The following is a 13460-nucleotide window of genomic DNA, read 5'->3' as shown; positions in this document are numbered from 1 at the left end:
TGTGTATATATACAGGGTGTCCCATTTTAAAAAACGCACCTCGATAATTCTTCAACAAAGCATTTTCAGCAAAAATATTTCAGACAACAGTTGTACGGTTTCGAGGGGCACATAAGATGGTGTCATTAGTTACTAAAAAAATTATTGAAAATGCACAAAGCCGACGCGCGGCGGAGCGATCTGACGATGGCCTCAATTGTTTTTAGCGTCCATGAGTTTTTAAAAACGTGTATTATTAACTATCATTATCGTATCAATTTATGAAAAGATTGATAAACAATAAATAGTATGTGAAAATAAAAAAATGGCTTTGCTGGCGCAGCGTTGCGTTATTTGTGAAGATAGTAGTGGTGGTCCAATTGTCTTCTTTTCTGAAGAAACATTGTTAAAGTGTCGAATTTGTGGATTTGCTTTGCGCATTTTCAATAATTTTTTTAGAGATGTTGAGACCAAAATTTTTATTTGGCTTTTTTTTGGGTAGTATGTGTTAGCACTATACTTGTTACTAAAAAAAACCCAGCTTTTATAGTATGACTTGAAAATAATTATTTTTAATTATTTATAATTAAGCCTGGCGACTAATTCCCCCGAGCAATCGAACTGGCAATTTATTTGCATGTTTCTGAGTGATCAATTATCAATATCCGATAAAAATTAAGACTTATAATATGACTTGAAAATCCGTTTTTTTTCTCACCTGCGTACTTCTAAACCCCCCAGGTACGGCCAGCCAGGTGTTTGGAAAACGGAAAATCGTATTTTACAAAACCACTTGGCCAAAAGTGTCGTCAGCTCTCCGACTATAAGGCCAGTTTTGTCAAAAGCCTGCGAGAGAGAAGGCTATACATTCCTATCGCTTTCTCTTTCTGTTTCTCTTACTTTTAACAAAACTGGCGGACCAATCAAAACTGACTGTCTTATAGCCAGTTTCTTATTATAGGGTCTCTAACACTTGACTATTTGTCATGTAAAAAAAGAAATTGAGGTTAGAGAATAGCTGTGTGCTCGTGTTTAAAAATAAAAATTAAATTTTAACAACATATATGTATATCATTATTAATAAGCAATTTAATATAAAAAAAAACAAATTTCAATATTTTTTTTTAAATAGAGAAATGTTTTTTTCTAAATTTCAAATATCGTGAGCACGTGTGTGCTGTGTTCTTCTACCACCACGTGAGTGGACGCTTAACCTCTCAAGTAACAGAGATTTTTCAAAATGTATTTTTTATCTTATTTAACGTATCTTTTATCTCATTTTTCGATACACGTAATAGCGACTAATAATAAAAATCGAACAAAAGAATACAGCGAATAAAGAAAATTACCGGAAATTTGACCCAAAATTCACTGAAAAAAATTAATCAGAGAAACTAATTTCTATCGATTTTTATACTCACAGTTTATCAGCGAAGCAGGTTTGATTTTTTCCGTATAAAATGCGAAAGAGAAGACATATTGAAACACGTGGTTGATGAGCGCACACTTCTATCTGAGTTCACGCATCTATAATACTAGCCCTAATCCCTCCAACGTTTTTTCCGCCATTTAATTAACGAGATTTTGACTGTTTGCCGTTTCGAGAGTAAATGAGCTAGGGCTCTGAAATTTCTACCTGATGTTCCCTACTATATCAACTTTTTTTAGGCGTAGAGGGGATTATCCCACGGCCGTTGGTTTTCCGGAACAAACAACCGGAACAAAACGACGTTAGAAACGCGTGGGACACAAAAGTGGGATGGAGGGATTAGGGCTAGATTGCTGTGCTGAGCATGCTGACCAGTGCACAGAGACACTCCATCTTGTTTTACCCCTCCACAAGCGAAGTTATCTCTTGCACTGGTCTCACAATCAGCAGCATTATGATGTAAACCCAGAAGTGTGCGCTCATCAACCACGTGTTTCAACATTTCTTCTCTTTCGCATTTTATACGGAAAAAAATTAAACCTGCTTTGCTGATAAACTGTGAGTATAGAAATCGATAGAAATTAGTTTTTCTGATAATTATTTTAGTCAATTTCGGATCAAATTTCCGATAATTTTCTTTATTTGCTGTATTAATTCTTTTGTTCGACTTTTAATGTTAGTCGCTATTACATGTATCAAAAAATGAGATAAAAGATATGTTAAACAAGATAAAAAATACATCTTGAAAAATCTCAGTCACTCAGAGAGTTAAGTGTAAGTATAGCGAACCACCACTCACGTGGTGGTAGAAGAACACGTAGTAAACACACGTGCTTGCGATATTTCAGATTTAGAAAAAAAACATTTCTCTATTAAAAAAAAAGTTTAAAAAAAGTTAAAAACTGTTTTTGTATAAAATATTTAATTATTTTATAGTGATATACATATGTTGTTAAAATTTAATTTTTATTTTCAAACACGAGTACCCTAAGCTTAATTTCTTTTTTCACTTTATCAAAATTTGTGTTTGCTTCTCATGTATTTCGAGCATCTTGAAAAGTGCTATAATAATTTTATGATTTTTGTTAGAGATTCACGAAATATGATCCAATTACACATGATGATAGCTTGTACAGATTACTCTCTTTCTGTCAACGCCTGGAAGAAGGTTCTTTCGGCCGTATTGTCCTCACTGATTACTACTTGAAAGTACTAACGCAGTGTAAGAACTTAAAACGGTTGCAAGTTTTTTGTGTGAAAATTGATACACCTGAGAAGTATTCCGTTATTTTGAAACACTGTCCAAAACTGCAAGAGTTACATCTTATACACTGTAATATTAGCGATTATTGGTTAACCAATGGAAGGAAAGATATCCGCGGGTATCCGTCTATATATTCGATACTATGACCGGTCTTCACAGGCCGGTATTCATAATCAGATCTTATTTCAAAACTGTCTTAAGTAATATCTTAAGATGCTAATACGGCTCTGTGATTGGTTCATGACGTCTTAAACGTCTTAAGATTGTACTTAAGACAGTCTTAAATATAAGAACCGACTATGATACTATGACCGGTCTTCATAGTCGTTTAAATTTAAGACCGTCTTAAGTACAATCTTATAGATGTAAAACGAATCAATCACAGAGCTGTATTAGCATCTTAAAACATTAAGACGGTCTTGAAATAAGATCCGACTATGAATACAGGCCTGTAATTAATTAATAATTTGAATAGTTTAGCATTTGGGATATACATATAAAGAAACCATTTACTTTTTAATAATTATCTAGCGGTCTAGGTTGTAGTAAATGAAGTTAATGCCTAATAAAAACGAAGTATTCATGCACATTTATTTATAATTTTGTTATTTCTCTCAGTTTTCTCTTTAAGATGAAAAGAAATAAATTCGTTACAATATATATATATATATACACACTGGGTATCCCCCGTATCCCCGAATATCTCAAAAACTGCTCGATTATAGACAAAATATTTCAGACAAAAGTTGCATAGTTCCGATCGAGGAATCGACCACATAATGAAAATATGAACTTTTTAAAACACTATGATAAAGCTCTCTTTCGTTAAGAATTTTCTGAGATATTTTAATTGAATTATGTCATGATATTTTTAATATAAAATATACCTTGTAAAGTATTCAATAACTTTACCTTGATACTTTTATACATAGAATGATGAAAGAAATCGCATAATAACATTAACTTTTACATTTGCAATTTTGTAAAATTGAATGCGTCTACAAGATGCAATAAATTTTTTTTAAATAATAATAATTATTTTTTTTTTTTTACAACATTTGATTCCTTTTATTTCTCTGTGTATAAAAGTATCAAGGTAAAGTTATAGAAAAGTGAATACTTTACGAGATATTCTATATTTTATAGTTAAAAGTATGACAAAATTTAAAATATCTCAAAAAATTCTAAACGAAAAAGTGAACTTTATTATAGTGTTTTAAAAATGTCTTGATAAGAGCTACAAGAATATGCAATAAAAAATTGAGGGTCCAATTAAAAAAATTTAAAGTGAACCTAACTTGACCTTAAGGACGCTACCTGAGATCAAACTAATAAAGTAGTAAACAGATCGATCTTTTTAAACCCTACAATTTTTGTCTAAAACATTTTTTTTCTAAAATGCTTTGTTTGCAAGATATCCGACTGTATCCAGACTTTTAACCTAGACTCTGTATATGTATACATACATATATGTATATATAGGGTAAGTTTTTATATTATTTCCTATGCTAGCGTTTTACCCTATGAGCTGGGTTATCGACTAGTTACCGACTACGTTTGTAATTGACTTACCGGCGTATAGATGACTGTTGCGTACATCAATGGCACGAAGTCTGCGAGCTCGAACGGCGCATTAGAAACTATAAATCGAATTATGTAAAATATGAATAATCAAAGCATGATCGAAGCTATATTTGCTAATAAGCTTGAGCTAAAAGCGGGGAAATACATATTCTTATGAAATAATTACATGATTCTATTTCTCTATAAAAAGGGATATTTATTATAAAGTTCTATAAAACGATTGAATTTGCGTTCGTATCTATAATACGTACATTGTTCGTTCTGTATGGAAAAAATGTTTAGTTGTACAGCATACGCTAACGCCGTAGAGGTACTTTAATCGCGCCATTGAATGGACGTGTCATCATTTATCCACGCGCGTTCAATCGAGGATTGGAAATACCGGCAGCTGATCAGCTTATTGCCGGTTAAGTAATTACGCCGATGCAACGCAAAAATACTAAAAAAAAAAATAAAAAAAATCAATCGCCTCGAAAGAATATCAATTGATGCTGGAATGGCAATATATAAGATGACTCAGAATTAACGAAGAGTTAATAAATTGTCTTATGCAAAATTTGAAATTAATGTTTCGATTTCATAACTTTTAAATCTCAATACTATATCACAGTAAGCGCTTTTAATTTTATGGCATGACAGGAAACTTTTAAAATTATTTTAGATTTGCATTTATTCGGATTAGTAATTATATATAAGTGGATTGAAAAAAGTAGAGAATGAAAAAGAGAATATCTGAGAGTGAGAGAAGGAAAGATATCCGCATGTGTCCATCTATACACTCGACTGATAAATAGTTTAAATTGTTTAGTATTTTGAGGTATATAAAAAATTAATTTACTTTTTAAAAATTATCTGAACGAACTAGGTGATAGTAAAAGAAGTTAATACCTAATAAAAATATTCACATTTATTTATAATTATTATTTTCGAACAGTTTTCTCTTTAAGATGAAGAGAAATAAAACCGTTATAATATATATATAGTAAAATTAGAATAAAAACTGCTATTTATGGTTCGACTTTGGATCTTAGTAACCTATAATACTAATATCAAAACGTCATGCAACGTGCGCGTCGTTCGTAAGTGCTTTCGCAACAAAGTGCACTTCGTCAGTGCTTTCTCTAGCGGTCCACACGTCACTGACCTTGGATAAGGTCCACTTCGGGAACTGGATGAACGCGTGGGTCGCTATCGAAGACGATCCGTGAAAAATGTCGAAGTCACTCGGAGTGTCGGACAGGTTTTGGTGACCACCGAGTGCTCGAGAGAGCTCCGTCGTTCATCTCTAGATGGTGATCCTGAACAGGCTCGTTGTTTCACCATGAGAAGTAGCGTGTGTCTCGCGAATGAATGCATATCAGTGCAACTAAATTATGCGCGCTTCTAGGGCTCGTTTAAACTCGGGACATTGCTGGTACGTACTTGACAGATGCACATGTCCTTTTATGCATTCATGTCTGTTATCTCTGTACAGCAAGTTTATTATAACACGGATACCATACATAAAGAAAGTTTAACGAATTTTCTATGTATTAGAAAATACGATTAGATTGGTGTTTAGACTCGTACGTCTTAATTTCTCATCAAAGCAAAAGCATATTTAAATTATTATGCTAACAATAACAGCACGTAAATTGTGGATGTAAATTACATCCTGTAAACTACGTCTATCTTGCTTACATCGGAAGATAAAAAATATAGCAAATTAAGAAACCATAATGCAACAAATTTAATTGATTTATACGTAAAATGTTATTCCACAATTCATTTAATTTCATTTTCAATAATGACTTATTACTTCATCTGTCCGTAATATACAGTGACCTAAAACTAATCAAATCGTACTAATTTTTTTTAATTTGTGGGCAAAAACATTTGTAGCAAGATCATAGATATATTTGTTTGTTTATATGTATATTATATTGATATTAAAAGGCCATTTTTATCGATTGCTTTCTTCTAATCGATATTAGTTATAGATAACACAAGTTTACAGTCAACAATTATTTTAAACCAAACAAGGTGTTTCTTATAGATTTTTGGATGCTAAAACAATGTCGCGAGCTAAATTTTCCCAGCACGTCAAGTTTTCGAAATAATTGAGCTTTAATGCGTTAAAAATGGCTTTTTTGCGATATTTGAAATTTTAATATAAGAAAGATTAACGTTATCTTGAAAGTTTGATCAAAAATTTCTCGAAAATCTGACGTGTTGATAAAATTTGGCTTACAGCATCGTTTTCAGGATCCAAACATCTAGTACAAAAAGCGCCTTGTCTAATTCAAAATAATAAAAGAAAATTTCATAAACTTGTGTAATTATGTCGTGTAGTACATTTCAATAATTTCGTGAATCACTGTATTTCGTTGATCATTTAGATTTTATTACATTTTATTGCAAAAAATTTATGGTATGGAGCAGTAAAATTTTAAAGTAGTAATACGTTTCATTCAGCGGCTGGACATTGTAGTGTGTCCAATGTAAACGAGATTCCGCCGTACTTGCGCTATCCTTGGGGGCAAGAGTGTTACGCACGGAGAATAAATTTACATTCACGAACGGCGGCGGCTTTCAACGAGTCCGCTAGATAAAGGCGGTTCATTATGTGCCGCATTTATTACCCAATGGCGGTTCTCGATCGCCTCGCGATTGCCTTTAATCCCGTCGTCGAGATCAGATCTCGCCGGGATCTCGCGTAATCGCGTTACCGGCTTCCAAGGACCTGTACGTAAAGTATCCTATACCCTCCCGGCCAACCGTCGCACACGCATTCTCGTTAAAGCGCATTGAGTGTTACAATGTTCGTCATTTGGTGCAAAACTCGGGTCAGGGATATATAGAAATTGATGCGTCTGTGGATAACTCGCAACGCCTACAACCAATTTGCGACGTACAGAGTTGCGTCCGAGGACATCGTTCATAATCGGCAATTTTTAATTTTTTTGTTATACGCGTATGTAATAAAACATCTGTATATAAAATGAAGAAAGCAAGACGTCTATAAATAAATGTAAGGTAAATGTATCAATGCTGGAACACCTATGTCTGGACACCTTTATCATTTTAGTTTTTAAATAATTATAACTCGAATTGAAATCAAAGATAAAAATATAATACAAGAAAAATATGTTTATCTTTGATTTTTTGATTTTAATTCACATTATAACTTATTTAAGAACTAAAATGATAAAAATATCCAGACATAGGTACGTGCCCAGGCATTGATACATTTATTTTATGTAGCTTGTGTTTATTTTATTAACATTAATAATTATTGTATAGTAATGTAATAGAAAGTTATTTCCATCAAAACCATTAAAATATTATAGAGAAATTTGCTTCATGATTAACTGTCGCGCAATTAGACAAAAACGATTGAAAAAAATATTGCTTTATAATAGTAAACATATAATATCTATATAATATAATGCAATTATAATAACATTATACATACCTATATATCAATGGTAAATATAATGTATATGTATAGATTATACATTACAAAATTGACTAATACAATATTTATAACAATCTTTTCGCATATGAAAAATTTAGAGTAATTTAATTTAACATTATCCTTTTGATAATTGTATTCGTTTATTATCAAAACAGCGTATGAGTGCAGATGTAGATGACATATGGTATTAGACTATCGCTATCAAGTTCAAAATTCTGGCAACAAAATATAATTTTCATATATCAATAATCTCTTTGAATAACGCGATTAAAGCGTTTTCGCAAAACAGGTTTATGAGACCGTAAGAAAAGATTTTTCACGAGCAGCGGAAGCTGAGCGAATCTGTCTAGACACACATGAAACTTTTACACTTCATATATCTATCAATATACACGATACGCGCACTGCCGTGTATGCGTACATGTGCTCGAGCTCAAAGTTAATCTGGATTAACCGGTCTTGAGCTCTTCACGGGTAAGGGGAAAAGAGAGGTGAAAGGGGTGGCGAGGCGGGACAAAAATCGAAATCAAAGAAATATGCTCTCTGGAGAGAAGAGGCAAGTCTCTTTCTCGATTGCAGCGGACTCTTGTTCAATTCTCAAGTCGCAATGGTAGGCGCATCGAAGTCAAAATGTATTGTTGTGTGCAGCGCAATGAAGAACTCTCTTTTTCTTTCTTTCATATTCCTAGCCTTGTCAATTATGTCAATGACAATCGCATGAATGAAAAATGAGTACATTGGGCATTTTAAATTACACATGTAGTTTTGAAAAAAAAACATCTTTGAGAAAATAAATAGATTTAAATGAATTTGAAAAATACTTGAAGTTTGTAATGTTGTTTGTAAGAAATATCGTCTAATCTTAAAATTTTTATGAGAAATTTTTCGGCTAAATTTGAGCAGAAATTTCTTTAATTAATATATGAAAGCAGCTGTAGTTTTATAGAGTAAAAACTATAAAAAATTATATATTTATCTTAAAAGTTAAATAAAAGATCATTATTGTATTGCTCATTTATATTCAGGTAGATTTTTAAATAGAAAAGTTTTTTAGAATTTAATTATTAAGATATTTAACGTTATATAATATATACTATAAGAGATTTTATAAGAAATCACACACAACAAATGACAATTTCGCTGGGTTCAAAGGATAATTTCTCAAAAATTTGTTTGACTTTTCTTTTTCAATTGTTAGAAATTAAATGGATGCAAAGTTACGAATACAATCTTTAATTCGATTTAACCTTGCTTCGATAGCAAAATTTCATGTAAGCATGACTTACGCCAATCTTATTCTAATCGCGCGAAGCAGATGGCCGATCTCGTACACGTCCAAGCGATTTAAACTTTCTTCTTTTTAATTATCGCTTCTTGATGGACGTCATTTAAGGCGCTGCGTTGAAGCCGCACGATGCGCAGTCCAATAATGCTCAGATATAATGTGTAATAAATCACGAGGGGATGATCTTCGTTCAACGTGTGATATATCGAGCTTATTATAACAGATGTTCGACACGATCTTCATTACAAGACGAGTGCAATGTAAAAAAACCCAATTTTATTCTGTCATATTCTATCTCAAGGCCACAGACAATTTTTTCTATATCATTTTCTGTTTTTGTGATCAACAAACTATTCAATCTCTTTTATATATTAAAAACAACGAATCTAAAAATTTAGGATTTTGCACGTGCGTGCGTGGTAAAGTAATTATTTTATAATTAAAAACAATTTTAATGAGAACAAAGTTATTAAAGATAAAATAATTTTTTAGGTTCTATATATATGCAAAATATACTTCATTCTTTACAATAATTATATGTATATAAAATTCGATAAGAAATAAAGAAAAGGTAAAAAAGTATTAAATTAAAATTAGGTAAGACATCTTTAAAACATTCTCTCGTTTTATATCAGCGTTCAAGGGTAATAATGCCATTTCTATTTAACCGCACATTCACGCTAAATCTAATTTTATTTGACGGAAACGGAGATGAAAGTTCGAGGTTAACAAGGCACGAGGATCGGTCAGCCGCATTTAACGTTGCATGATTGAGAATAACGACGCCGCGGGCATCTCGCGCGTATTCGTTCGTGCACTGCATCGACTTAGAATTTGTTTGCGTGCACAACGTACCGCTCTCACAATCTCGACCTTTGAGGGCCGGCTTTTAATTTACCGCCAATGATACTAAAATCGAAAAGAATATCCGGCCGCGACTCCCAACTTGCAACAGTCCCGCCTCCATTCGCCGGTACTCTAGTTGGTCAAACCTTCCTACAGGACGATACACAATTGGATCGAAAACTTTTACTTAAAACTGATAGCCAAGAATGACAAACCGAGAGAGAAACAAGCAAAAAAAAACGGTTTAATTTTGCTAATCGTTTAGGATTAAAATAAATTAAGATAGCAGACGTTCGAAAAATAAAAATTCAGACCTCTTGATTATTGAACCAATGTTAAATAACATTTAAATCTTCTACGATGTTTTATTAAATATAACACATTCTTAATTATGAAAATCTCTTCTCCTATTTTGATTAAAAGAATATAAATTAGGGTAATTAAGAGATTCCCAATTTTCAATGTTTTAAATAGCCATGTTTAACAACTATGTTATTATAAATTTACCATTATTAAAAGATCTACTAAAAATCATCTGAAAGTTAATTATTATTTTCACTAAATCTTTGTGAGATAATAAATGTGTTCTCTTCGATGTCAGTAGAAAAAAAAGAGATCTTAATTGATATCAGAGAAAACTTATATATATTTAAATAACTTAATTCCTTCGAACTTAAAATTATGCACTGATCAATATTTTCTTTAACTTTACCCGGGATTTGCATGCGTAGTTCCCTGACTTAATCATGAATCACCCTGTATAAGAGTATTCCATTATTTCGCCCCAGTCGCGGTTAAGAGTAACCACGAGTGCGAATGAAAATTACATAGCCGAGCCACATGCGTTCTCCGTGTATCTCTTCTTTTTCTTACAGCCTTTCCGCCTCCGTTGTGCCTCTTTAAATGAAATCTGCTTTACAACGATGCAGTTAACGTGCCGCTGCACGCGACGCTGTCGGCGAGAATTGGCGCGAGGCGGCAGCCCAGACGAATACGAAAAGAGAAGTTCGTAAGTGTAGTGAAAGAAAGTGAGAAAGAGAGAGAGAGAGAGAGAGAGAGTCGAATTATGTGCTGCTTGTTTTCCGTATCAAGCGAATAATTTATTGATTGAAAACAAACGAGTGGCAAAGGCGAGAAATTTTTACGTCAAAGATTCTTTAACACTATCGCGATCGTTTAAGGAGAAATCAAGACAATATCTGCTGTCGATTATTTTAATAGTAAGAATGTTATAGACCTTCTGAGCATTTTCAATTCTACGATTTCAACTTGTATGTATAACTTGTTTTTTTTTGTATGTATATATATAACTTTGTTTTAACTTGTATGTATTTCGGTTTATACGCCACTCCATAAAAGCCTTCACTTGCATAAACGTAACCGCTCATTTATATTTACGTGATACCTTTTGGGGTAAGAAATCTGCGGAATGCGAGCGAGCATTTGCGATGAAAGGTTCGGCTGACGAGTATCGAGGATGGAACCAATCTGTATCTATTATTCATGACGGCCAGCGTTCGATATGAAATTATAATCGACCATTCGTGCGTCAATCGACCAAATTGGCCCATAGCTCCTCTCAGATCTCAGATCCCCGCGCGCACAACGGCGGAAAAATGGGCGGAAGTGCCATTTATGAATCCGAAACAAAGGCAACGAACGATTTAATCGCGGCAAACAGGATGGTACACGCGCTATTTGTTTTCAACGTCGGAAAATATTCCTAGAAACCGATACTTTTACTCTCCTACATACGTAAATACGTTTTTTCTTTTTCGCGTTGATACAATTATACTTTGCACAGTATAACTGTCGTAATTGAGTTTAAATAGTGTTATTATAATTTGAAGTTTTTTTCTATTTTTAAATTATTATACATATGTACTGTTATACATATTTTCTTATTCCTGCCAGTAAATCTACAAGCTTAAATTAGTAATTTCTAATTTTGACGCTGACAATTAAATTAAAAAATAAAAATAAATTAATTTTATTGCCTTTACGTTGATAATTCGGTGCTGTACTACAGTATTACGGTATTTATAGCATTCTATAATAATATCATGGCTAAATCTGTCATTCATGCTAGTTTATAGATATGCAGCAACAATAAATGCTCATTATTGAAGACCAAAGTTTGACTCTTGAAATGTACAACAAAATCTTGAATAAAATCTTAACATATGTACTACATATGTATCGATTAAACAATCGAGAAGCAGCAACAGGAACTTGTCTAAATTCTAAATGCATTTTCACGTCGTGCCATACATCAAGCACAGAAAGAACGATAAAAACACAATCGCGCAAAAATCGCGAAGAATACGTTTTGTTCCATGTAAATTTTCTTTGAGAGAAGGATGTCGTTCAGCCACCGCGACACATTTTATGGATTTCTTGATTCTAATACGCATAGCTCGCCAGTAATCAAAGTCCCCCGTTAGGGCTCTCATTAGGCCAGAATTAGTGACGATATCTCTTGCTAAGAACATCACGTGTGTTTATGCGACTGCGGATTTAGCAACCGGCTGAGAAATTGCGCATAACGAGGAGAGTAATTATACTAATAACACATAACGGGTCAGTAATCAATATATACGACTCATATAATATCCTGCATGCCCTGTCAATATATATGACTTAAACACAACGTTGTATTATAATTATTTATAAATAACCGTGGATAAAAATCACAACAGTAGGCTTCTCCTTAGAGTTTTCATATAGGGTAGAGCGGGGTCAAAAGTAACAATTTGACTTTGGAACTTGATTGTGGAAGAACTATTACAGTAAAAGAAAAATTCTTGATACCCTAAGTTAATGTGATCATTTCACTTTATGGAAATCCTCCTATTTAAATCTTGTGATAAACCAAATAAGAATTATTAATCAAAAACATAAACGAGGGAAAATGTTACAATCGCCCCCGACGCCGGGTCGGTTGCAACACTATAGGAGATCGATAGTAACAGTTTTAAATAATCAAAATAAAAAATGTTTATTCAATGAAAAATAATAATTTCTCTTATATTAACAAAAACAAACTAAAATATTCATATTCTCATACAAAAGAAGTAAAATAAAATCTTATTTTATTAAAACATAACTTCTTTATATCAATTATAGAAAACATTAACTTTGTTTATTTAATTATAAACATTTTTTGTTCTTATATTTTTAAATGATAGGAATACAATGTCTTTAAGGACTAGTACAAATAAAAATTACTTTGAATCACAGTTGTTACAATCGTCCCGAATATGTTTTTGAACTTTGACTTGAAATTTTTAATAATAAAATGCCAAAAATGAATAAGTAATAATTATTATAATAAGCAAAAATAACGAAACTCAAATATAACCTAAAAGAAAAAGTACTTACTTGCAGTGGATATATTATATTAAAAGTTTAAGATTGTCGGAAGAAACTACTTTATGACCTCAAAAACATATTTTATTTATTGCACACGTCCACTCAATACCCAGGTCGCAGGCGTTCTGAGACACGTTATAGCGTGTTCAGCTTCATCCGTTAATCAACAGAAGCATTCGCATCTATGCCTATAACTATAGATATTTGAGTTGTTACTTTCGCCCCGCGTTACTTTTGACCCCGC

The sequence above is a fragment of the Temnothorax nylanderi genome, unplaced genomic scaffold, assembly GCF_030848795.1.
Source record: "Temnothorax nylanderi isolate EJ_2023f unplaced genomic scaffold, tnyl_v1.0 TNYL_tig0029_pilon, whole genome shotgun sequence".
NCBI lineage: Eukaryota > Metazoa > Arthropoda > Insecta > Hymenoptera > Formicidae > Temnothorax > Temnothorax nylanderi.
Note: the sequence above shows the minus strand (reverse complement) of the source record.